The sequence below is a fragment of the Geotrypetes seraphini genome, chromosome 1 (genome assembly GCF_902459505.1).
Source record: "Geotrypetes seraphini chromosome 1, aGeoSer1.1, whole genome shotgun sequence".
Taxonomy (NCBI): Eukaryota; Metazoa; Chordata; class Amphibia; order Gymnophiona; family Dermophiidae; genus Geotrypetes; species Geotrypetes seraphini.
In genome coordinates, this window is record NC_047084.1 from 82,771,707 (window position 1) to 82,799,681 (window position 27,975).

At 43.1% G+C, this 27,975-nt stretch overlaps 1 long non-coding RNA gene across 2 annotated transcripts in view; it reads left to right on the forward strand.

Moving 5' to 3' along the window:
- The window catches only part of LOC117352649, a 53,130-nt gene extending 25,480 nt beyond the window's left edge, over positions 1 to 27,650 (forward strand). The window contains exons 2-4 of one of the 2 annotated variants that reach the window (XR_004537748.1): positions 4,711 to 4,792; positions 8,406 to 8,557; positions 27,031 to 27,650. This is a non-coding gene — a long non-coding RNA (uncharacterized LOC117352649). Of the gene's footprint in view, positions 1 to 2,631; positions 4,793 to 8,405; positions 8,558 to 27,030 lie in introns of those variants that run through there. The other variant, XR_004537747.1, reaches the window with a different exon arrangement.
- Positions 27,651 to 27,975: the final 325 nt, after the last annotated feature.

A 27,975-nucleotide genomic window follows, 5' to 3' on the forward strand; every position in this document is an offset into this window, starting at 1 on the left:
TTTGGACGTATTCCTCCTGTATCAAGGGAAAATCTACCCATGGGGCGGGGAAAGGTCATCCCGTGAGAACCTCAAAGGGAGAGCAGCCAGATGTCTGTGCATACAGAAAGAGATACTTGAAAAGAAATGCTTGAAAAGCATTCCAAATATCATTCAGCAGCTGTACTCCAATGTGATCCAAATAAGAGATAGAAAACAAGAGAAACCATGTTGCCTGCACTGAACGTGGCAACATGCAACAATACCAATTCAATTACTTGGCATAGCCATGGCAAAAGAGAGACAATACTCAGTTACTTAAGGTTCTTAATTGAACAATCCAAAAGGATATGTTTTTATCGTGCTGCATATAACTATTATGCACCTCAGAGAAACCATACTGATGTACTGAATGTATTCAGAAATGTATATTGAATGGATCATATGTAGGGAACACCACGAAATAAATGCTGTATAAAATAAAGCTTTTTTCTTAAACATATAACCCCTAACTAAACTATATTCAGAATATAAAAGCTAAAAGTAAAAGAACATTGCGCAGTTAGGCTAGTAAGAAGTGGAAAAAGAGCTCTAGAAGTGGCCAATATTATGTATCCTGGGGTACCCACTAAACTAAAACAAGTAGACATGACACAGACAAAACATAAAGTTTTTAAGCGTGGAGCTATTACTCCATCTGTCAAGTGTGCAGGGCTGAATTTAACTCTGCAAATAAACACATTGATATAAAAGAACCAAAACTACAAATAATGTATATCATAACCATCTCATATTTGGAAAAAGGGCATAAAGCTAATGTCTCTTTGGAGCGTCTCTATCTCTGCATAGCCAAAAAAGGATCAAAACGGTTAACAACATAATTCAATCAAAGTTATGAAAAGAACTCCATTAAAATTAAGAAAAAGAAAAAAAATACATTTCTAATACATAATATTTAATATAACAATCTACAATGATAAAATAAAAATGTAATTAATTAATTAAAGCAGATTGAAGTCCCAAATTCAAATCTCGTCAATGTAAGAAGGCCAACTGAAAATAATGTGCTTTTAAATGACTTTTAAAATTTAGGTAAAATTCTTCCTTTCTCAATTCTACAGGTAAACTATTCCATAAAGTTAGAACCAAATAGAAAAATGCACAATTGCTAGTTGAGGGAAGATGAGCCTTTGATATATGAGGTATAGCTACTCTATTATCATTCAATGGTCTTAACAATCACCTCGGAGCATAAAATAGTATTAAGTTAGAAAGATCTGAAGGTTGTAGTTCAAATAATGCTCTAGGCGCCAACATCAAGATCTTAAACGCAATCCCAAATTCCATTCGTAACCAATGGAATTTCAAATACAAGGGAGTCACATGATCTCGAAAATGTGCATGACCTAACAACCAAATTGCAGCATTTTGTACTGTTTATAAACGTTTTAATTGCCCTGCTGTTATTCCTGCTTATACTAAGGGCTCCTTTTACAAAGGCATGCTAGGGCCTAAATACGCATAATAGCGCACGCTAAAATGCGCTAGCCGCTACCACCTCCTTTTGAGCAGGCAGTAGATTTTTGGCTAGCGCGCAATCTGGTGCATGCAGTAAAACCTGTAGCGCACCTTTATAAAAGGAGCCCTAAATTATCATAATCCAACTTAGATAGTAGAAAAGTGAGAATCTTTCCCACAATAACTGATCTCTAGAGCTGTTAGTCACTAGTTTTTAACTTTGTTAGTTCTACTCAATTTGTAGCATTTTTAATCATTGTAAACCGCATAGAACTTCACGGTCCTGTGGTATATAAACTGTTATTATTATTATTATTATTAAAAGCATGAATTAAGGTATGTAAAGACTTTTCATCTAAAAATGTATGAATAGCTCTAAGCTGTCTCAATGCACCAAATTCTTTAGCCACCACAGAAGAGACCTGTTCTTCGAAGTTCAAATAAGAATCAGTTATGATTTCCAAGTAGCTAAAACTATTTACCATGTTAATACAATGGTGATCTAAAGAGAAGTCCAATTGAGGCATTGCTTTATCCCCTGAGATACAACAAGCTACTGTTTTTGACATATTTAATGCCAATTTGTGTTCTCATAACCATTCTTCTATATTTTTCAGGTCGTCCAAAAGTGGACCCAAATCTAATGTTAAAGGAGATAATCTACAGACCAATAAAATGTCATCTGCATAAATATACGTACTAATTCCCAATTCTATGAATTCGTCTTGCAAGGGGACTTAGAAATATGTTGAACAAAATTGGCGATAAGGCCGATCCCTGTGGTACCCCACAATCTAATGATTTTCCTGAGATGTTAATCCACCAGTGACTACTCGAAAAGTATGACCTCAAAGAAAAGATGAAAACCAATCCAGGACAACTCCTTTTAAACCAATCTATTGTAGAAGGAGTCAATAAAAGTACATGGTCATCCAAGTCAAAAGCAGAAAAATTTTTCCCCATCCATGCAGGAACTCATTTTCCCGTCCCATCCCGGTGAGTTATTTTCTTGTCCCTGTCCCATTCCTGCAAGTTCTGTCCTCATCTGCACAAGCTTCAAACACTTTAAAATCATACGTTTTTGAGGCTTCTGCGGTTAAGGCAGAGTTTATAGGAATGGGGCAGGAACAGGGACAATGACAAAACTTGTGGGGATGGGATGGGAAAATTGAGTTCTTGCAGGGACAGGGACAAATTTGTCCCCGTGTCATTCTCTGCTCCCAAGTCTTCAGCTCTCCTGTGCAAAAGCAGAAAATTCCCACTCAATGCAAGAAGTTTTGGGGCAGTTTGGCAGCAGCTCCAGGAGGTGGCCTTGCACAATGGAGTCAGCCACGAGAGTCTGTGGCATATGAACATGAACCTTGATATTCCCCCCAGAGGTTATCAGGAAGATTAAGTGGTATTAAACACCACATAAACCTCTGCCTGTGGAGGTAATCTAGTGGTATGAATGGTGACATCCCATGTTCCATACCATAAGATTGGCCCTGCTTAGAACCGCAAGGCACAAGCGGAATAGAAATCACTAATGTAATGTAATGTAATGTAATATTGCATTAAAAGAGCTGACCTACAGATACAAGTCTCCACTGAGAGATTGCAGGACAAAGATCAAGGGAGCTGTAGAGCAGATGATATGAGGGATCATATTGAGAACTTGCAGTGGGGTATTCTGTATGTTAGAAGTTGATGGGTTCTGGAGGCCTTGAAGCCAGACTAGAAATTCAACAGGGGATCCATTCCACTATTTTAAATCATGTACCCCAGCCGACTAGCAGCTGAACTGTGGCCCTAAGGAGAACTCTTCCCTGCCTCCTAAATCTGTATCATTGTGCCAGACCAAGCAACATTTCAAAATCCAGTCAACAACACAGACCAAACTCAAACCACGGTCCACTAATAGCCTCCTAGCTTCTTACTTGTCCCCACCAGTCTCAGTGTACTGCAGGAAGGAGGAGGAGTTGCAAATTATGAGTGGGGGTCAGGTTATGTAGTCTTTCCCCACTGGTCAGCAAGGTTAGCCTGACTGAGCCTGCTGCTATGGCTCTAAATTAAAGGTGAGAAGAAGCTAAGCACTGTTTCCTCTAAACTAAGCAGGAGCCCTCCAACTGTATCGCTGTCAGTAGAGGGTGGTACTTCAATATTTTGTTTTCAATTACTAGGGACAGGTAGGTTCCCTGGGATACTGCAGAGCTTGCCTATCCCTCATCACTGAAAAATGTGATAGTGAAGCAGAAACCCCCTACTGGCAGGGATGTATCTGGAGGATCCCCACTCAGCTTAGAGGGAATAGTGAAGCTAATGCTCAGAGATGGGGGGAAAAAAAAAAAAGGCAAATGTTCCTGGAGCCGAGACAGAAGCATAAAGAAGATAATGCCATGGGGAGGAAGGAGGGAAGAGAAGAATGTTCCTGAGCAGGAGTAAGGGAAGAAAGTGGAATGTTCCTGGTGCTGGGGCCAGAAAAAGAGTAAAGTTCTTGGGGCTGGAGAAGGGAAATAAGGAGAAGAGATAAGAAAGCTGTGTATATTGGGAGTGTGGTAGGTTGGATACAGGAACAAATATTCTCTTAGGACATCTAACACCCTTGCACCAGCCCTAGGGGGCGTTGATCGAGTTGTTGGATGATCAATGGCTAGAATAGAATTATAGAAGAATAGAGACTCATGGAAAGGGAAGGACATATATATTAGAAGGATAGGTGGTGGCCTGAATGTATATGGATTGGGAAGAGGTTATAGGAATGGTAGGGGACAGATGAATGCTCTTTCCTTCACTCCCAGAAGTCTGAGTAGAGGTGGTTGGGGCAAAATCAGCACCGGTTGCATGTGCTTTGCTTGTTGTGGTGCCAGATGGCTTGGAGCCTGTCATTACATGGTTCAAGCCTTTATTGTCAAGATTCTAAACAGAAGCAAAATCTTACGTAGAAGTTTTAAATTTTCCTGGTGAATTCTGACAAACTAACATTAATCTTCATCAGTTCTAAATTACACTTTAGACACATATTTCCTGGTCTATTATTATTTTAGGGCTGTCTGGTTACAGAATGATAAACTGCCTGTAAAGATTTCTGGCGAGGACAAAGAAGATGAAGTTTGACGGTTCCATTGACAATCTTCTCAACGTTTCTCTCTTTATTTATTTATTTTTTTGCTCTTTTGGTTCTTGCGTCCGGAATATCGTGCATATCTTATTTTGAGCCAATTATCTTGATAGGTGCACCGGATTAACAAAGGCCTCCTGGTTGAAGTTTTGTCTTTGAAGACCTTTGCAAACATCAGCCGGATTATAGGAAAAGGTGAATATTTACATATTCAATAGAGTATGTCAAGAAAAGCTATCTGAATAACAAACAGATTCTCAGACAGCCTTATTTCAATTTTAAAATAAATATTTGGTCTGGCAGTGTAACTCAATGTTAGAGCACAGAAGCGTGAAGCTTGCGATCTGTCTTCCCTTCCCTTGGCTTTCATCTCATGTTTACCATGTTCACTGTGTGAGATTGTAATAGTAACCTCCACGCACTCTGCATCCAACAGCGCCAGATGGGAATCGTGTAGAAAGAACAGCTGGCTCCATTTATGCAGGATGTGCTGAACCAGTCCCGGTTTTACCCCATGGCATGTAGATTTGCTATTTTGCTTAGTGCAGCCAGAACTACCGGTACAAGCATACAATGGCAGTGAACCAAAGAACTGAAGCTTCACACATACTGTTTGCACGGACACAAGCAGAGCTAAAGGTGTAGCAGTAGCCAAAGGCGTCTAGGTAGTGAGTCACGATAAATCTGTCGTTGTAATTCCAGCTACCTGATTGATTTAAAACAAGTGTAGTATTGAGTTTTAATGGCCAATATCAAAACTAATACAATGCAGAATATAGTGGTATTTGAATAGCTGTATTAAGCAGAACACAAACATCACATTCTCTGTTGTTCCCTGTATGCCTGCATTAAATGGCCCTAAGAAATATGTCCAATTAAAAAGAACTGTAGAGGCCTGGTGTGGGGATGAGATGCCTCCAGAATGAATGTGTCCTGTTGTCTCCTTCAAGACTAACACTAAGGGCTCCTTTTACTAAGCTGCGCTAGCGGTTTTAAACGTGCACGCTAGACGCTAATGTCACCATTGAGCTGGCGTTAGTTTTTGACACGTAGCGTGGGGTTAACGTGCGCTAAAACTGCTAACGCAGCTTAATAAAAGGAGCCTTAAGGTTTCTATGCCCTAATCTTCTCACCTCCCTGAAATATTCAAAAGTCTCCAAGCTCCTCTACCATCTGAAATATTGTGTGGGACCTCAAGGATCTCTATCACCTCCCCTTCCCCACGTATCAAGAGTACTTCCAGCCCCAGGCCCTTTATCCTACATATTATGAAATCAGTGGGGCATTTCGAGCCATGCAACCTCTATCCTGATCATCAAAGGCTCTTCAATGCCCTTCATCTCCATGTCGCATGAAAAAGAACCCCTCCGTCCCCACCTCAGCCCCAGAACTAACAAATATATCTAAAATATCTTCATAACCTTTTCGGGCAGAAGAATGGCAGGTGCTCTCTTGCTTCCAGATGCACCAGGTTCAAATTGCAGAGCTGACAGCTTGAATTTCATTTCAACAGGCATGAATGAACTTGGGAGGAAAAGTTTGAATTTGGATTTTTTTATTTACCTCTTTTAAATCTAAACTAAAGACTAATTACATTCAGGTGTACAAATTATTTCCGGACTCATGGATTTGCTAATTAAGCTATACCTGAGGCTGTAGAGAGTGAAGTGACTTATACATACACTCCCATTGGGAAAAGCAGGAGCTGAACTCAGACTTTCCTGGTAGAAGGAAGTAAATATAAAGAGATCTGCTTTGAACAGAGGCATATTAATAACTATATAGCACACTCCCCCCCCCCCCCCCCCCCCCCCCACAGATTCTATAAAGGGTGCTGAAATTTGGGCATGTTCTTAAGATGCAATTGGTACTTAATACTTAATTGGGTAACAAGCCAATTAACAGTGATAATTGTTGATATTAAGTGGCACCAATTGTGATTTGTGCATGCCTTTGTCCCATGCTATTCCATAACACTATGCACCAAAATCCCATAGCATGCAACCCAAAAAGGGGTTTGGTCATGGGAGGGCAATGGGCACGTCAAAGGCATTCTATAAGAACATAAGAATAGCCTTACTGGGTCAGACCAATGGTCCATCAAGCCCAGTAGCCCGTTCTCATGGTGGCCAATCCAGGTCACTAGTACCTGGCCAAAATCCAAAGAATAGCAACATTCCAGCATCTCAAAGAATAGCAAGTTTCCGTAACCCCAAAGAGAGCAACATTCCAGAGCTGAGATTGTGATTTAATAATGCCTCATTCCACAATGCATCAGAGCCAACCTCATCAGTGATGTTGCAATGGCTCCTATACTTGGCTCACAAAAGAACATAAGAATAGCTGTACTAGGTCAGATCAATGATCCATCTAGCCCAGTAGCTTGTTCTCAAGGTGACCAATCCAGGTCACTAGTACCTGGCCAATACCCAAGGTGTAGCAACATTCCATGCTACCGATACAGGGCAAGCAGTAGCTTCCCCCGTGTCTTTTTCAATAACAGACTATGGACGCTATCCACTCTTGCCACATCCTCTGGCAACGCGTTCCAGAGCTTAATTATTCTCTGAGTGAAAAAAAAAAATTCCTCCAATTGGTTTTAAAAGTATTTCCTTGTAACTTCATCTAGTGTCCCAAATACATGCCCAAATACCTAGTTTCAGCAGGCTTAAGTAGTGGCACTCCAATTTGGGTGCAAAATCAGCTCTACACACTATTCTATGAAGGACAATCTGGATTTTTTCCCCAGCACCCAAATTTCAGCACCATTTACCGAATCCAGTCCTTTATGAATTTGAATTTGAATTTGAACTAGGGACTGCTTGGAGAACCTATAACACAGGGAAAGCTGATATGCCAGAAGGAGTGAATTTGATCCTAGAGCTACTATCTACATCCCCAAGAAACTTGATTGAACCCATAACTTTGAAAATGAGTTACTGAAAACCAGAGTGCCTAAAAACCAGTGTGCTTTAGGGCGTGGAGGTATTTTACTCTGAAAGCGGAACAACTGGATTTGTTTGCAGATACTCTGAAGTCTACTCTACAGGTCTGATAATCATAGGCCCCTGCTCTCCCCTTGCCTTAGAGGAGGCTGGTGTTCTGTTATCTGAAAATATCACAGGCTAGAAACATGATGATATAAAAACATGTCTCCGTATTTATTTCTGTAGACAGCCTAGGATCCTGCTATGTGGTGCAAGTAGTGACTCCTAGATATTGTACTAAAATAATATACTTTCATTGAATTCTGGTATCACTAGCTGTCAGAAAAGTATCTTTTATGGTGACCAGTATTGTAATGAGAGGAGAAGGCTTGTTTTGGAGGGACATTACCACATTGCCATGTCATAAAGTTTCTTAAATCCCCAGCCCCCTCCCCCCCCCCCCCGCGACCTGCTCTTGTCGGGCAGGATTTCATCCACACATGCATAGATGGGATGCGATGACGACAGCTGTGCTCCTGCCCGACAGTAATTTGTTCCAAGGTTTTCAAAACGCGGACAAAGTGCCGGATTTTGAAAAGCCATCCGGACCCCCGGACATGTCCTCAAAAGGAGGACATGTTCGGGGAAATCCAGATGTCTGGTAACCCTAACCCAAGGCTTCATCTGGTATGCCTACCTTACATACAATATTTATACATCTCTTATCCTAATAACCTCATTTTACTTCCATCCAGTGCTCTGTCACTCACATAAAGTTTTCATATTGTTATACTTTACACAGGAATGCTTGCACTTTATATTAGCTACAATATTAAAAACACTTTCTTACATTTGCAATTTTTATCTTTTTTATGACACAGTATAGATCCATGGCACAAGGGATTCCCAGGATGATAGAGAGATGCAGACACTATTACAGCTATAAGGACAGAAACGAAATGGCAGGTCTCAAGCCGAGAGCAGCTGAGATGTAAGAAAGACTCATCTGCTTTTAAACCACCAGGTGGCAACAGTAAGTTGAAATTTAAACAAGTAAGAAGAGTTTGTATGGAATCTGACGCAAAGATTCCTTCCTCTAAGTAATTGGATTGCTCCTCAGTGCTTACAAAGAAGTCAGTGGGAACAATAGTTGTTCCTACTACACAGAGAACCTGCTACGAGATATGTGAAGTCTTGTTATTGAAGTACCCAAATAATTTTGCCATGGTTATGCCAGCCAGTAGTCCTGCGGAGTTTGCATCATTATGGATAGTTTTGATTATTGCACATCATAGTATACACAGAGAAACACCTCAGACAAGAAATGTCATAAAATATTAACGATTTATTTAGAGAAAAATTAATTTGAAGAGATACATTAAACTGCTTGGTTGTATGTACTTTATCAGATTTGTGGGTAAGGACCTCTCCTGAAAAAGGCCTCTGCTGAACTAGCAGGAGATGGCAGATTTTTCAGGAGGTCACTGAGAGTGTGGTTGTGGACAGCAGGAAGTAGTGGGAGAACGCATTGCCAGAGGTTGTGGTAAGAGTGAATAGCATAGCTGGTTTTAAGAAAGGTTTGGACAAGTTCCTGAAGGAAAAGTCCATAGTCTGTTATTGAGAAAGACATGGGGGAAGCCACTGCTTGCCCTGGAATGTTGCTCCTTTCTAGGATTCTAGAATCTTGCTACTCTTTGGGGATTCTGTATGGAATGTTGCTACTATTTGGGGTTCCGGAATCTTGCTTATTCTGAGATAATGGAATATTGCTACTCCTTGGGTTTTGGCCAGGTACTAGTGACCTGGATTGGCCACCGTGAGAATGGGCTACTGGGCTTGATGGACCATTTGTCTGACCCAGTAAGGCTGTTCTTATGTTCTAACTGAATGGGATCTAGGGAAGAATAGTAACCAACATACTTTTTGGGGGCATGTACATCCTTACTCTCCATCCCAGAGGCGGACAACAACGGTCCTCAAGGGCTACAACCCGGTTGGGTTTTCAAGATTTCCACAATGAATATGCATGAGATTGAATTGCATACAAGGCTTCTATTGTATGCAAATAAATCTCATGCATGTTTATGAAAATCTTGGAAAACCTGACTACGGGCTCCTTTTATGAAGCCGCGCTAGCGGTTTTAGCGCACGCACCGGATTAGCACGCGGTAGCCAAAAATCTACTGCCTGCTCGAAAGGAGGCGGTAGCGGCTAGCGCACGTGGCAATTTAGCGCACGCTATTCCGCGCGTTAAGGCCCTAGCGCGGCTTTGTAAAAAGAGCCCTAAGTGGTGGCCCTTGAGGTTGCCCATCCCTGCACTATCCAGTGCATACAATATAAGATGTTCAAAGAATTAAGAAATTGAAAAATGAGATATTTTTGAAATTATAAGTTCAGACCAGAGAAATAACCGGGTAGAGCTTTGGATTCTTGCTTAGAAATAGCTAAGAAGAAAAAATTTAATCAGGTTGGGCAGACTAGATGGACCATTCGGGTCTTTATCTGCCGTCAGCTACTATGTTACTATATATTCTCAAAACTTACCCTGCCCTTAACAATGGTCGCTAAGTCTGTTCCAGCAGGTTTGGTATGCATGTATTTTAGCGGCCGATTATCCAAAACAGCTCACCGCGGTCTTTTACGAGCTTTCTAGCAGTCTCCAACTCTGCCCTGCAAATGTAGTACAATGAGGTCATTAATATTAAAATGGTAGTAAAATGGGCTCATCAATATTCAAAGGAGCACTCTGGAAAATTCTCTATCATTGCCATGTGATTCCACAAGCACGGTGCTGGCTTTTGGTGAGCAAAAATCACCTCGGTGTCCTTTTATTAGCACGTGCTAAATGTTAATGTATCCATTACAGTCTATGGACGCGTTAGCGTTTGGCGCACGCTAAAATGGCTAGCGCGCCTTAGTAAAAGGACCCCCAACTGCTCCCAAGGTGCCGGTACTATGAAAATTGCATCTCAGGCATATGTTTCTGGCTGTGGCTCATGATAAAATTGGACTATACTTCAGATACAAACTGTTCAATGTTTTAATGATTGCAATTAAAAGTCCTGCTTTTTAATCAAGAACCGTTGGCACAATGCGCGGCAGCGGCAAAGAAAGCAAATAGAATGTTAGGCATGATAAAGAAGGGAATTGCGAGTAGATCGGAGAAAGTTATAATGCCGCTTTATAGGGCAATGGTCAGACCACACTTGGAATACTGTGTCCAACATTGGTCTCCCAACCTAAAGAAGGATATAAAACTGCTGGAGAGGGTGCAGAGATGAGCAATGAAGCTAATAAGAGGTATGGAGAACTTGGAATATGAGGAACGACTCAAGAAACTGGTACTGTTCTCCCTTGAGAAGAGGAGGCTGCGAGGGGACATGATCGAGACTTTCAAAATACTGAAAGGAATCGATAAAATAGAGCAGGATAAAAATTTCTTTACAATGTCCAATGTGACACGGACAAGAGGACATGGACTGAAGCTAAGGGGGGGACAAGTCCAGGACAAATATCAGGAAGTTCTGCTTCACGCAACAAGTGGTGGACACCTGGAATGCTCTCCCGGAGGAGGTTATTGCGGAATCCACCGTTCTAGGATTTAAAAGCAAACTAGATGCACATCTCCTTACGAGAGGCATAGTGGGATATGGGTGACTAAAATTACTCCAGGTACACCTGGCTGGGCCTCAGCGTGTGCAGATCGCCGGACTTGATGGACGGAAGGTCTGATCCGGAGATGGCAGTTCTTATGTTGGCATCTTGTACATTCATTGCTGCCGTCTTCCTTTTTCCGTTTGGATGCTCGACATTTCACTGGATTTTTTTTTTCTTTGGGCTCCTTTTACGAAGGTGCACTAGCGTTTTTAGCACACGCACAAATAACTACCGCCTGCTCAAGAGGAGGCAGTAGCGGCTAGCACGCGCGGCATTTTAACACGCGCTATTCCGCGTGTTAAGGCCCTAACGCGCCTTCATAAAAGGAGTCCTTTGTGTTTGTCTTCATGATAAAATCTGATATAAAAATAAATTACAAGACCCACATTAATTATAATAGGTTTTTATGGGGGAGAGAACAAAAGCCCGCTTCTTGAGCATGTGTACTATGCTTGAGTACCTGATTATAAACCGCTTAGATAACTTTGGGCTCCTTTTACTAAGCTGCGGTAGCGTTTTTAGCACGCGCTGCAGATTAGCGCACGCTAACTCCCCGCACTACATGGAAAAACTAACGCCAGCTCAATGGAGACGTTAGCGTCTAGCGCCCGTGGCATTGTAGTGCGTGCTAAGTGCACACTAAAACTGCTAGCACAGCTTAGTAAAAGGAGCCCTTTGATAGGCTGTATAAAAATGCCTAAAATAAATAAATAAACAGGCTTTTCTCTCGTGTTTCTGACTGTGGCTCATGATAAAATTCGCCATAAAAAATTACAAAACACCCATGAATTGTAGGCACTTGTGAGCTGAGCATGTTTTGTGCTACAAAAGTGGAAGGTATTATAGATGGTGATTCTTATCCTTGCGCTTTTCACATTGTTTCGATGAGATGTCCAATGAGACCCGAAGATGATCTAATCTAATCTGACGTTTGTGCGTTGCACAATACCTAATTAGGCTCAAGATGACTTACAGCGAAGAGAAAGGAAAAAAAAAAAAGAAATACAACACTAACCCCCCCTCTTTTACTAAGGTGCACTAACTGATTAGCGCGCGCTAATCGAATTAGCGCACACTAATCAAATTAGCGCACGCTAAACGCTAACGTATCCATAGACTAACGTGTTCGCATTAGCATTTAGCACACACTAAATCAATTAGCGTGCACTAATCGGTTAGCGTACCTTAGTAAAAGAGGGCCTAAAGGGTTGAGGTGGGTAAGGTGGGGGGAGGAATTTAGCAGAAATTGCAATTGAGATGACACTTGCCCACCTCTTCTATTAAACTGCGCTTGCAGTTTTTGGCGCAGAGAGCCAAGCTGAATGGCCCGCGCTGCTCCCGACGCTCATAGGAACTTGGGTTGGCGAGAGGTGGCTTGGATGGTGGAGGGTGTTGCAGCAAGAGGAAGTTGGACTGAGTTTGACGTGGATGATGATGGCGGCATTGCTTTTCCCGGCACATGCGCACATGTAAGCCTCTTTTCGGGGTGTATTCTGCGCATGTGACGATCGCTTTCACCAGCGACTCATCACATGTAAATTTAGCGGCCCTTTGTGAAACTCCGTGAACCTCATTTGCATGCATGATTTTATGAGAATGACTCAGCTTTTTCAAATCGTTGCAATAACGGCCGCGTGACAGTGCCCCGTCGGATTTTTCTGGTAAGTTTTGAGAATCTTCCTTGTTTAATTCTATGCTCAGTTCTCTGTTACGAGAGTTTGCTCTCTTTTCTTTGTCTGGGAACTGCATTGCAGATGTCTTATTGAATGCAACAGCGCTACAGATATATTCAGAGGCATTGATCTCCCTTGCCTAAACTTTGCAATTTACTATCATTTTTACACGTGTTGAAGACAAACTCCAAAGAGGGAAAAAACATCTTGCACAGACTGTTCTAAAGCTTTTGTACTAATGACGTCCTTTAAATGATCAACTTGTCTGTTTCTTGACCCTTTCATGCCAAGTTTCCTTCCTTTCTTGTATTCTGCTGATAACAGTCCAGACAGATTGTGACTCCATTCTCACAAACAGAGGCGAAATTAGAATGATCAAAGGAGCCCCGTGGACGTCCTGAAGTAACCTGGCTGCTCTGATTCACATTTTATTTCTGTCTGCTGCAGTAGAGTTGCTCCATGCCACGTTTCAGTCTCTTAACTGAAACGTACAAAACCACCAGCGCTTTTGTGTTGGCACTTTTTGGGAAAGGTGATCCTTCTCCACAGCTGCCGATTTTAGGGCCTGTGTGTGCCTTTCCCGAAGAAAGTTTCCGGAGCAGTCACTGCTAACAGAATAATGAAATGCCCATTGTGTAGATTTAATTGCATTTATTTATTAATTCACCTAAGGCAGTATACAGCAAGTATTAATTCAGAGCAACAACAGTAAAATATTCAAATAACAGTACATATTACAAAATAGCATTCTGCTTACAATGTCGACACAATGGTTATCTTTATCTGATCTACCACTTTTCCTCTGCAGCTATCAAAGCAGTTTACAATACGTGGGATAGTAAGCAGGTACTCTAAGTAATTTCCCTATCTGTCCCAGCAGGCTAGCAATTCTGCTATGATTCCTGGGACAATAGAGGGTTAAGGGCTAGATTCAAGTTTATTAGGATTTTATATACCGCCTATCAAGGTTATCTAAGCGGTTTTTACAATCAGGTACTCAAGCATTTTCCCTATCTGTCTCGGTGGGCTCACAATCTAGCTAACGTACCTGGGGCTATGGAGGACTGAGTGGCTTGCCCAGGGTCACAAGGAGCAGCGCGGGGTTTGAACCCACAACCCCAGGGTGCTGAGGCTGTAGATCCAACCACTGCGCCACACACTCCTCCACTAAGCTCACCTTTGCTGGGCGATCTGTGGGCGGTCCGTGGCCGAGTGTTCCCGGGCGACCGATTCGCAATGCGTCTTCATGCAAATTGCAGCGATCGGAGGCACGCCCCACGGCGACCCCCAGAGCAATCCTTCAGAGCGATCCTGACGCATGCGCAGACCATCTTCTTTGCCTGTGGATGGTCTGCACATAGCGCTTGCTCTCCGCACAAGGAAGGATGAAAGGGAGGGGGGGGGGGCTTTAATGGAACAGAACACGCTTCTACCCGTCTGCATGGACACAGCTGTAGGGTGTGACCAGTCAGGCATCGGGCCTGCCAAGGTCCCAGTAAAAGCAGTCACAAAAGTCAACAGGAAATCCAGGAAGGGAGTTTGCAAGGTCTCCCCTAGCTCTGATCATGTTGATTTCCCGATTAACCACCAGGGGGAGCCTGAAATTCCTAAGAAACAGACAGGCAGGCTAGGGAGAAGGATAAGGTTCCTCTCCCATGATGATCCCCCTGGTCCAGGCAGAGGTGAGAGCTGTACACCCGTGGAGGTTACTGAGGCTGGAGAAGCACTGAATCTGCAACTACTTGATGAAGAAACCCTGATGGAATTGGAAGGGAGTTTGGCTGAAGGAGTTGCTGAATATGCTGAACCGATGGAGGTTGGTTTAACTACTAGGTGCCAAGAATGACTTGCTTGACTGTGAGTTTTTGTTTGGGACTCTTTTTGGAACTCTGCATTTTTTTTTTATTTTGAATATTTGAAGCTGTGAGTGTGTCTCTTGGGTGAGGTTTGCTAACACCCAGGGAGGGAATTGTGATAGCCGTGTACAAAGCTGTTCTATAAGGCAAATCTAAGACACTCTTAATTGCCCAGCAGTGCTTCAAAGGCTGCTGGAGGCTTCTGTTTGGAAACTGTGTACATTATTCAGACCAGAGCAGAGAACTCTATTGTTGGTATTGTCACCTGCTGAGGAGCAGGCTGAGACCTATCCGAGAAAATAAGCTTTGTTGAATGCAGGGTCTCATGAGGATTTGGTTCCATTGTTTACAGGAAAGAAACCTGAATTATTTTGACCTATTTTGCTTTTTGTGTTTTGTTTTACTTTGGAATTCTTTTGCAAGAAGCACTATTTATTTTGCTGATACCATTCTGACCTTTATTTTGGACAGTAAATTTATGTTTGATTATATAACTGTGTGTTGGTGTTTTGCTGAGTTCCTCTTATCAGTCCAATCCTGCAGGGTGACTCCAGGCCGGGTCACATGTCGGTGCACTTTTCATGTTTAGCCACTAGTAGTGCTAGGGAGTCCCGATCCCGGGCAGAAGAGTGGCGACAAGGGGTAACGGGAGAAGGAGAGAGCATCCCTGGCTTTAGGATCAGAACACGCTTTTAACCCGCGGGCTAAAACCACGGGCTTGAAGGGCGTCACAGAGGCAGGGCACTTATGCACAAGGGAGATGTTTTATTTCAGGGCTGCAGGGCTGGGATTTCAGGGCGGCAGAGAGCAGGACAGTCAGAAAGGATGTGAGCGACTGGTCCTCAAAAATCGCTTCTTTTTTGATCAGCCAGCCAAGTCATTGTTCCTTCTTCTCTTTAGTGAATCGCTGCCTTCCTACTTTGCATGCCATTTCCCCTCATTTGCGTGTGCAGATCGGATCAGGTGTGGATCGGATTGGAAGGAAGATTAGTGAATCGGGTCGGGGTCACAAAGCGGTTGCAAACTGGTCGGGACAAGATTGGTAAGCTTAGTGAATCTAGGCCTAAGTGACCTGCCCAGGGTCACAAGGAGCAGCATTGGGATTGAACCCACAACCTCAACAAAGGGGGCAAGTGGAGATGAAACATACAGACAAGATAGAGTAATGGGAGTTTAGATAGATCATGGGCATTGGAACGGCAGTGGCTCCCCCCCTCCACAATTGACGGTCGGAGGTCAGAAGAGATGGCTCTCCTGCCTCTCTCAACCACTTGCTCCCTAGCCGCTCTCATATTAAATCATCAGGCAGCAGCAATGACTTCAGCCATTCTACACCTTCCAGTTGCTGCAGAATGAAGACTTCCAGGGCAGGCCGACGGCAGCAGGCTCACTCTTTGCCGCCGATGGTTGTCCGAAGATTTAAAAATGACAGCAGCCAGGGAGCAGGTAGGTGGGGGAACCAGGAGCTTTTTGCCCCACCCCATAAAAAAGTGTTCCGCTGCCTATAAGATAGATCAGTGGTCTCCAACTTTTTTTCATGTAAAGGGCCACAGTGTGAATATGAGAAAGTCCGAGGGTCCAGACGGGTTTTCAAAACCTGGCACTTTGTCCGGGTTTTGAAAAGCTTCCTCAAAATCGCGTCGGGTAGGAGGGCATCTGAGCATGTAACACGATGACATCACGCGCACATGACATCATCGTGTCGCATTCACGCATGTGCGGATGCCCTCTTGCCCGATGAGAGCAGGCAGCAGGGGTTGGGCTATAGTGAAACGGGGGCGGGGATGGGTGTAACTGGGTGGGCCTGGAGGTGGGTCTAGGAGTCTGTATTTTACTAAAGTAAAATCTGTTGACCCTAACCTAAAGGCTGGTGAAAAGAGCTAGGGTTTCCCCAGTGACGGGACAAAAGCGCGCAAGACACCAGGGTGCTGACATTGGAGCACCGACATTTCGGCACAAGACACCAGCACGCCGCGGGAAAACTTACTTTTAAAGAGCTCCGACGGGGGTGTGGGGGGGCCTCCCACTTTACTGTATACTCTTCGCGCTGCCGTTGGGATGGGGTGTGGGGGTGCAACCCCCTACATTAAAGAGAAAACGGAACTTTTTCCTAAAAAATCGGGAAAAGTTCAGTTTTCTATATAATGGAGGGTTCCAAACCCCCAAAGCTCCACCCCCCGAGGCAGCGTGAAGAGTATTAAGTAAACTGGGAGGTTCCCCACTCAAACCCCTCGTCGGAGCTCTTTAAAAGTAAGTTTTCCCACGGCGCGCTGGTTTCTTGCGCCGAATTGTCAGCGCTCCAATGTCGGCGCGCTGGTGACTCGCGCGCCAATGACTATGAACCGGTTTCACCTGCTTCCCGAAGAAGAGAGAGTCTTGTGTTTTCTTGGAATGCATTCTAGAATTTAAGGATGCTTCTTGGAGGATTCTAGAGGGGCATCCGGTTCTTCAAACACTCTGGCCCATTTCCTTTAAGGGCTTTTTAAATCAGAGGTAGAGCTTTAAATTTAGTCCCATGTTGCACCTGTAGCAGGTGAAGGTTTGAAAGAGATTTGCAATGCTTTGAAGCTCTAAAAAAAAAAAATAATAATAAAAAGACAGAAAATGTTTTTTGTTGCCATATGTGTATTATAACTAGTAAGCATTCATGGTTCCATGTGTTTCAAGGAGCCGTTTGTCGGCTGCAGTTCTTTTGCATGGTTAAAGGTCTTCTTACAAAACGGATCATGAGTTTCCCTGTGAGTCTGGAAGTAATCAATGAACATATTGTACCTTGAGCCAGACTATTATCTCTTACTTTAATGACTTCACGTATTACTTCTCTAAGTCAGTCAATAAGCACTTTAGGAGCTGTCTGTTACTCACGCAGCTATGAGCTCTCAGGAGATGCTCTGCAGGTGAACTACTCATATTTCAACAACTTTCCTCCCTGCATTTTTCTTACATCCTTAGGCTGAACGGCATATTTATCATTCTGATGAACGTTTGAGCCTTCAAGCTTGCCCTTGGTGGTTTGCCAGGACCAATAGACTGCCAGAAACTGAGACCAATAGAACGTTGATGAGTTTTCTGCGGCAAGAGTAGGCATAGTGAGGGTGAGAGGCACCCGGGGCAGTGGCACCCCTCCCCTGCCCTCTTCTCCAACCCCCGCCTCGACACGCTCCTTCCCCGCCCCCAACTGCTGTGCACGTGCCGCTTCCCTTCCCCTATACCTCTGTAACGTTCCTGGTGCGAGCAGCAATCCCCAAGCTGCTGTTGCACCAGCATCAGCTCTTCCTCTGACATCATTTCCTAGGCGCGGGTCCAGGAAGTGATGTCAGAGGAAAAGCCGATGCTGGCATGACAGAAGCATGGAGATTGCTGATTATGCCAGGAACGTTACATAGGCATGGGGGAAAGGAAGTGACGTGCATGTGTGGCAGTGGGGGGGGGGGGGGGAAGGAGCGAGGGGACGGAAAGGAGGCTGAGTGCTTGCGCCCTCACCAAGATGGTGCTTGGGGTGGACCACCTCCCCATTTCTACGCCACTGGGTGGTACGTATGTATAAACTTATTCACCTGGAGAAAGGAAATCGTGGATGCAGAGGTCTTTAAGAATCTTTTTTTTTTTAACTCTTTATTAATTTTCCATTCAAAGACAGTGCATTAAAATATACATACAATTGACTTCAAGACAGCACTTACAATCAATCAAAACATCCCCCACCCCAATTCAAGAACAAAAATAAAGTGGATACATGCAATAAAAATCATAAACAGCACTTTCGTTTGGTCAATGAATACAAGAAAATATAATACCCCTCCTCCCTCCCACCCACTCCCACCCCTGGATTTGTAAATCAAATAGGAAATAAGTCAGAAGATCCTATAATGCCTTATGGTAATGTTTTTCACAGATACCACAAGGTGGAGTTTAGAACTGAATATAAAGTTTTGACAATTGTGCATCAAAAAATCTACTGCACAGCACCTTGGTATTTAACACATGCACTCAGGAAGTACCTACCAACACGTTCTTTAAGATCTGAAACAGCGATGCGATTGTCGATTGAGTCAGTTGGGGAGACTCATAAAAGGACACAGACCATAGCAATTTTAGTTGCATGTCCACGACTGTGGAACCAGTTGCCAGGTCATTTGATATTATGTAGGGAGTTGCAATCTTTTAAAAAGGAATTGAAAACTTACTTAGTTGTACAAGCTTTTTTCTAGAGTGAAATGTTATGAAATATTCCTTTTTGATTATTTGAAATTTTAGAAGATGGAATGTTGTAGTAGGTTTACTTGTTGCCGTCTGTTTTAATGTGAAGATCATGTGAAATATTCTCTGTTTGTTGTATTGTAATCTGCCTAGTTTGTAGGCAGAAAATAATTTTTTTTAAAAATAAATAAATAAATAAAAGTTAAGCCCCTGAAGCAGCCCATGCAGGGCAAAACACAGCCATATTTGTGAGTAGTTTAACCCAGTGTTTTTCAACCTTTTTATATCTATGGACTGGCAGAAATAAAAGAATTATTCTGTAGACCGGCATCGATCTGTGGACCGGCGGTTGAAGAACACTGGGCTAAGTCGTGGGCCAGACCCCGCACATCTCTACCCAATCTCCACCCCAGACCTCGCCCCCATTATAGTACTAATTGCACCTTGCATGTCCCATGCCTCAACTGGAAGCCTTCCCTCTGACGTTGCAACGTCAGAGAGAAGGCTTCCGGTTCAGGCGCAGGATGCCCGTAGGAGCCACTGCCCGTGGCTTTGTGCACTGAATCAGTTAGGAAGAGGGAGCAGGCTTGAAATTAACGCCGTATCGATTGCACCATGGACCGGCAGTTGAAGAACACTGTTTTGGGCCTGATGCACATGCTGGCCCTGTGGACCGGCAGGAAATTTCTGTGGACTGGCACTGGTTTAACCTACTTTAATAAAGATTTTTAAAGACCTCTTCAACTTTGACCATGTCTGCCTCCCGATTTCCTTCCTTTGGGACCTAGCAGACTGTTTACCTATTTGTTTCTTAGGACTAAACTTGTCCACTAGGGGGGGCACTAGAGAGCCCAATAAGATGGTGTCATGAAAGCATCTTTCTGATGGAAAATTATGATTAAAATCAATTATCACTGATCTATTAATAAAACATCCAAGAACTGCAGCCAAAATTGCATACTTACTGAGAATAGTGTCATATAAGCCCGAAAAAATAAAGAATCTACAGCCTGCTTTGCCTCAAAAAGCAGCTGCGGTTACCCAAGAAGATGTGGCCTCCCAAACTGTACCCATAATGCTGTGGGCCATGAAGGAGCTGCTCCGTGAAACTAAAAATGATACAGAAGAAATTAAAACTGAGATAAATATTAAAATGGAGATCTCTTCTTTCAAATTATGTTTATCGCAAACTGAAAACAAAATTAACATGGCTGAAGAAAGCATCAAAGGGTTACAGCAGAGAGAACAAAAACTAGAAATACTGGAACACAGACTTGAAGATATGAGTAACAGAGCCAGAAGGAACAACTTCCTTATATTAGAGATGCCCAAGGAGCATGAAGGTAGAGACATAATTACTTTTTTAACCTCTAATAATAATAACCATCATAACTGGGTCTGAAGTTTCTGCATGATTTTGAAATTGAATGTGCCCGTCGCATCCTAACTCAAAAACTAAGCAAGGATCATTTTGTGTGTTCCATAATAATCAAACTGCTCAGATACAACCATATCACTGAAATTTATGCAGGAAGGAAAACTAAAAACTCCACTTAAGTATGAAGGGCACACTTTGATATTTATACCAGATCTGAGTAAACAAACCACAAAAGTCAGGAAGCAATTATTATAATACCGACCAAAGCTAAAGCATTTAGGTGCAAAATCTGGTATGTTTTACCCTGCTAGAATGAGGGTCACACTCAATAATACAACCAAAGATTTTACTAATCCTGCACTGCTGGCTGACTTTTTTGGAAGATAAACCCCCGACTGCATAACATAACATAATAATGAATTTCTAGACCACATAACCTTCAGTTCAATGTGGTTAACAAAAGATTATGCTATGAGAATATACAGAGATAATGTTTGACATAAAGATTTAACTAGCCGAAAATTTGGAAAAAAAGAAAAGTCTTCAATAGTTTTCTGTAATATTTATAAGATGTTGATCTGGTCAATAATGGGCGAAAATCTTTGTGGAAATAAGCTGCTTGATAAGAAAGACAGTGCCTATGATGTTTCTTACTTTTACAGCCCTTAGCTGAAGGGAACATGAATAAGGCATGGGATTTTCTACTGTTCTCATGTGTCATGATAACAAATCTATCAACAAGATAGAATAGAGCAACATCAAAGGCAACTTTATAATATAAGCATCCCAACTTAAAAATCACCCGGGCATCCACTGGGAGCCAGTGCAGCTCACAATAATAAGGAGTTACATGGTCGTTGACAGAACATGACTAATGAGTATACTACATTATGGTGCATCATATAGTAACAAATGATTTAATATTCATATTTATACTTATCCGTTGGCAGTGGCGTACCTAGGGGGGGCGGGGGGGGCGGGCCGCCCCGGGTACCAGCCCTGAGGGGGTGTTCCCGGCCTTGCCGCTCAGTCCCCCCCCACGCCCGAAGGACCGCTCGCCCCACTGACCTTCCAGCACACCTATGAAGCAGCCCGCAGCAGGATCGCGACGTCAGCAATCCCTCAGCTGCTTGGGCGCTGCTTCCTGCGCCGCGGTCCCGTCCCTCCTCTGACGTCAGAGGAGGGGGCGGGACCGCGGCGCAGGAAGCAGCTCCTAAGCAGCGCAAAGATAGCTGACGTCGCGATCCTGCTGCGGCTGCTTCATAGGTAGTGCGGGGAGGCCAGGGGGGCGAATGGTCCTTCGGGGTGGGTCGGGGCATCAGGCCTTCAGGGTGGGGCGGGCGGGCGGGCAGGCAGACTTTCAAGGGGGAGGGGGGTGACAGGCAGGCAGGCAGGCCTTCAAGGGGGGGTGCAGGTCTTCGGGGGGGGTGCAGACCTTCAAGGGGGTGCAGGCCTTCAAGGGGGGGACAGGCAGGCAGGCCTTCAAGGGGGGGACAGGCCTACAAGGGGGGGACAGGCCTACAAGGGGGTGGGACAGGCAGACCTTTAAGGGGGGACAGGCCTACAAGGGGGTGGGACAGGCAGACCTTTAAGGGGGGATAGGCCTTCAAGGGGGGACAAGCAGGCAGGCCTTCAAGGGGGGGTCAGGCCTTCAAGGGGGGGGACAGGCCTTCGGGGGTGCAGGCCTTCGGGGTGGGTGCAGGCCTTCGGGGTGGGTGCAGGCATTCGGGGTGGGTGCAGGCCTTCGGGATGGGTGCAGGCCTTCAGGGGGGGACAGACCTTCGGGTGGGGGGTACAATCCTTCGGGGAGGGTGCAGGCCTTCAGGGGTGGGGTTTAGGCCTTCAGAGGGGGACAGACCTTCGGGTGGGAGGTAAAGTCCTTCGGGGGGTGCAGGTCTTCAGGGGTGGGGTGTAGCCCTTCTGAGGGGGGACAGACCTTCGGGGGAGGGGGGTCCTGGTGTAAAAGTACACAGAGGGAGAGAGGGAAGGGGGGGTTCAAAGATACGTGCATATGCCAGACTTTGGGGGTTAGAAATAATGGGTCTAAAAACAGAGGAGTGGGAGAGAGATGGTGCATAATGGGATTTAGGGAGGGAAGGAACAGAAAGGGAGAGAACTTGGAAACAGGGGATGGTGTGGAGGGGGGATAGAGATACTGGATAGGAGGATAGTTGGGAACAGAAAGGGAGAGATGGTGGATCCTGGGGTGGTGGGGAGTTGAGAAAAGGTGAATCTGTGGATGGAGACAAAAAAAAGGAAAGATGCCAGATCTCCGGGAGAGGGAAGGGAAACGGAAGGGGAGAACAGAGATGGCAGACGGATGGTTAGCACGGAGAAAGGAGACCCTGGCAAGCAAGACAACAAGAGCCTGGGACCAACAAGATTTGAATATTGATCAGAGAACAAAAGGTAGAAAAAATAATTTTATTTTCTGTTTTGTGATTACAATATGTTAGATTTGAAAAGTGTACATGAGACAGCTTGAAATGGGAACTTTTCTATTTTTGTGAATGGCAAGGCTGAGTTCAGTTAAAATATATGCTTTATAAGAAAATATAATAATGTGTTTTATAAAGTTTATAAGCATTGCTGGCATACTCGGTGAGGTGTTCCTAGTGTTGGTGGTGGTGGTAGCATGTCAGTGTGTTGAGAGGAAGAGGTAGTCTGGGAAATTCTGCTGAGCAAACTCTGGGCCCATTTCCACCCCCAGTTAGTCCACTCCACTCAACTGGTTCACACACTGAGTGGGTCTTTGGGTGTTATTTCTGGGTAGTTGTTTTAGAATCTCTTCCAGTGGTTTGTCAGTATCTCCTTCTGGTCCAAGGAAGGAAACTTTGTCAACCTTAGCATTGACCTTCAGAATATGTTTGTAACAGCGCTGCTTGTGTGGCATTAGGCTATGTAGTGATCGAAAGAAAAAAACAGACCTTTGCACATTTTTGCACTATATGGTGGGTGTATGAGGAGATTCATTTCCTGCACAGTTAAGTCCATGTGAAGTTACCTTGTGCTGTATTTGACATCTAGCAAGGTCTCTGTTTGGAAGGAAAGATCTAAGCTTAAAAATGAAGTGGCCAGAAGTTATGTTAAAAGTAGATAGCGTAGCTGGTTTTAAGAAAGGTTTGGACAAATTCCTGGAGGAAAAGTCCATTGTCTGTTATTAAGACATGGGGGAAGCGTCTGCTTGCCCTGGATTGGTGCACTCAGCAGCAACAAATACTAGTTTTGGCTGGCTCTTTCCCCGCATTTCTCCTCTCTTCCCCACGATTTAATATCCAGTTCAGGCAGTAAGTAAATGCATCGGCAGGGGGGGTCTGGTAAGTCTTGGGGGCTGGGGATGGAAGGTGAGAATCAGTTCTGTAGGCTATCAGAAATTTGCTTAATTATCTACTCACACAGAAAAGCAGTAAAGTCAATAGGTTCTCTGAGTGGGAACAACCTGTTTGATCTTGCACTCTTGTGATTGACCAATTGTTTATCACTGTTTAATTTATCACATTGATTAATTTGAGCACACCTGAGGTGTCCTATGATGGTGTGCACTGCAGGCAGAGGAGCCTTATTGTGTAAAGCACTGGAGAATTCTCTCCTCTCGCTTACCTCTCACGCTGAGGACACCCTGCTTCAGTATAATCATTTATATGATTTATCTTATAAACATTATTACGTGGTCTTTTCCTCAAGTGCTGAGACATCAGGTTGTTCCCACTTGGAGAACCTATTGACTTTTACTGCTTTTCTGTGTGGCTTTAACATTTTTGCTATTCAGTATACCTAAACTATTATTCAGTAGAAAAAATATGGTTTGTTCAATCAAATCCTGTGTGGACATTGGACTTCTATGAGTGAATGTTCTGCTTGATTGAACAAACTAAATTTTTTCTACTGAATAATAGTCTAGGTACAATGAAAGTAAATAGCAAAAATGTTTGAGTAGATAATTAAGGAAATCTTTTTCATATTGCTTGCTTATGGACTGGGAAAAAAGACTGTTCAAGCAAATGTCTCCAGAACTGCTTTAATGGAAAAATGTGATTTTTTTTTTTTTAAGTACTTTGTGAAATTTATTGTTGTTGTGAAATTTATTGTTATACTTTGTTTAAACTTAAAAAGCGGTGTCATTAACAGTGAATCTAATCGAAAAATCGATTCAACAGGGTGAATCGAATCGAATGAAATATTTTTCTCTGAATCGGGCAGCACTATTGGCTACCATGAGAATGGGCTACTGGGCATGATGGACCATTGGTGTGACCCAGTTAGGCTATTCTTATGTTATGTTCTCATCTGTAGGGGCCTTTGTTTTCACTTCTTATTTTAATGTATTTTTTTCCTGGGAACTTATCAGTGTTTTTTTATAATGGGAACAAAAATGGAAGAGAATTAATGTGTGTGGAATGGGGGGGTAACTAATTTCTTCAGCTAAATAATTCAATCCACTTCAAACAGACATAGGAGAACTCACGCACCATTCACACACCCTCCAACCAAAAACGTCAAAAGAAAAAAACTGTTCGACAACCTCCTAGCCATTCGAGCTGCAACACTTGACCCCCAACTCTACAACCTATTGACCTCGACCACAAACTACAAAACCTTAAAAAAAGAAATAAAAACCCTTCTATTCAAAAAACACATAAAACCAAACTAACATAATCAGAACTGTCCCAAGCATCACCTGCAACTACTCCATATGTACTTCTGATGTCATGACAATTCAGACATAATTTATGTTATGTTATGTTTGGAATAATGGTTACATAAATGAGGTTCAATAAAAGAAAATTTTCACTGCCTGTTTCTATTCTGACCATTTATTCCATTTCATGGTTATTGCAAAAAAAAAAAAAAAAAAAATTTTTTCCATGAGGGGGGGGGGGGGGGGCGTCAAAAAATGATGGGCCCCGGGTGCCACATACCCTAGGTACGCCACTGTCCGTTGGAGAGGGTTTCATAATGCTATCATGGCTTTACTTACCCATTTCTTTTGGTTGATTAATTTGCAAATATTATTTGTTGTTCTGTGGCTTTTGGGAGATGCTCCTACACTATACACAAAAAAGATATAGGGCTCCTTTTACTAAGGTGCACTAAGCATTTTAGTACATGCTAAACATGTGCTAAATGTTAACACGTGCATGTTAGTCTATTGATGCATTAGCGGTTAGCGCGTGCATATATTTAGCAGGTGCTAAAACGCATAGCGCACCTTAGTAAAACAGGGGGATAGATAGCCCACAAAAAGCAAATAAGCAAGCTAGACAAGTGGGAATCAAGGCAACTGCTCTTTATTATGACTTTTCATTTAATGGACTCAACACAAGTTGAGTTTTGGCCAATTGCCTTCATCAGGAGTCCAATTCAGGTCATACAATATGTCAGATTATATATGCATATAAAGAGCTTTTTAATGAACACATTCATAACGGCATTTCGCTGTAAGTAAAGAACATTCTTGTCTAATCACCTCTGTATGCACTTTGCCTTAATTCTCACTTGTCTAACTTGCTTAGATGCTCCTACACTAATAGATTATTGTCAAGATGATATAATATTTATTAATTTTACATCTATTACTATAAAAATTGGAACATGTGACTAGATCTGTATAATGATCTGTTAAATGGTTATCTTATAACTCAATTATATGGCTCTGAAATGGATTTACATTCAATATGAAAGGATTAAATAATTTAATGAAAAGGAGGAAACGTTTAGATTGTTTCAAAGTTTAAACCTGATTTAATTTAATTACACGAGACACACTTAACAAAAACTGAATCTCCCAAATTGAAAACTAAATGGCCTCATCCACCCTTAAATGCTGCAGCTGAGGGAAAAATATGGTGCCACATTATTGATATGAAATAGATTAGTTGTGATTATATTATCACATATAACAGATGCCTGTGGTAGATGGACAAAAGTAAACCTATATGTAAATGGAAAACTGGTATCTGTACTAAATTTATATGCACCTTAGGGCTTCTTTTACAAAGCTGTGCTAGTGGCTGCTACGTGGCATAAACTCTGACGTCCATTAATTCCTTAAGCACATCGTAGCGATTAACGCAGCATAAAAGAGAGGAGGGGGATAGATAACCCGTATTTCTATAATTCCTGTCAGAAGCTTTAATAACGAACAGTTCACCACATATACTTATGGGAGGCGATTTCAACAACATATAAGATCTTATTTTACCCCCTCCTTTACAAAGTTGCGCTAGCGTTTTTAGCGCTGGCTGGGGCGGTAACAGCTCAGATGCTCATAGGAATTCTATGAGTGTCAGAGCTGTTACCGCAGTGGCTTGCGCTAAAAACGCTAGCGCAACTTTGTAAAGGAGAGGGTTTGTTAGGAAATCCAATGTGTCATATCAAAAACCTAAAACATAGCACAAAATACAGGACCTTTTGAAACAATTTAAATTGTTTGACCTGTGGAGAACCACTCCCCCACTAGAAAAAGCATATACTTTTTACTCTTACTCAAGAATCAAATTCTATCTTATAAATAATTCTTTGTCTGAGAATATAGAAACAGTAGAAATAAAGGAAATGTTTATGTCTGATCATACACCAGTTATATTAAAGCTTAAAAATATGTGTAACAGGGGGGCATGGCTTGGCAGCATGCTGTGATGGACGGGTGATCATATTGTTCCTCAGATCCAAGCATAATTGGTGTTATTTTTCAGTTATTTTGCTATTTTTTCCTTTCAAAAACATATTGTTGTTGTTAAAGGATGGCTTCAACCCGGCAATCAAAATTGGAGGCAGCATTTTCAGTGGCTGGCACGGCAAAAAGATTGAAACAAGATCCACCGACGCTATCAAAAGTTCCGCTCCCCAAAGACGCTTCAGATAATGCTGAGATGCTGGTGGAGTTGCACAGCATTAATCTACTGCTACATGATAATGCAGAGAAGTTAATGAAGTTAAGAAGGAGGTGGCTAATCTTGTGAAGCAGATGAAAATGGCAAATATGAGAGTAACACACTTGGAGAGTCGGGTAGAAAAGGCAGAAAGTAGTTTACTACAGTGCCAAAAGGATCGTAAAATGATACAAGGTCTGACAAAACAAATGGAGGATTTTGAAAATAGGACAAGACAGAATAATGTAAGAATCTTAGGTCTTGCAGAGGGGATGGAAGGGAATGACACTATTGCTTTTTTGGAGGGGCTCCTGCCAAAATTGTTTCTGTTAAACTCCAAGTCAGAGGTGTACTTAAGGTATGTGACACCCCGGGGCCCATTGTTTTTTGACACACCCTTCCATCATTTTTGACACCCCCAAATGTAAAAAAATATTTTAGTAATTTTCCCCCCAAGTGCCAGCCATGAGGGGGTGTTCCCGGCCTAGAAGTCATGGTCTGGGAACTTCCCTTCTCATGGCCCGGTGCCAAGGCTCTGGATAGTCCCCATGGCCCAGCATGTTCCAAGCCTTCTCTCCCTTTACCTTCCGTGAAGCTGATAGAACTGCCAGCCTCAGCAGTGATTCAGCTATGTTGCCTGTGGCTCCCCTTCCTGCTTTCCATGTCTGCCTCTGCAATCCACCTGGGTGGAAACAGGAAGTTGCATCATTGGCAGATGCGGAAAGCAGAAAGGGGAGCCGCAGGCAGTGGGGTACCTAGCATATGTGACACCCAGGACACATCATTTTTGACCCTCCCCCATCTGTATGAAAAAC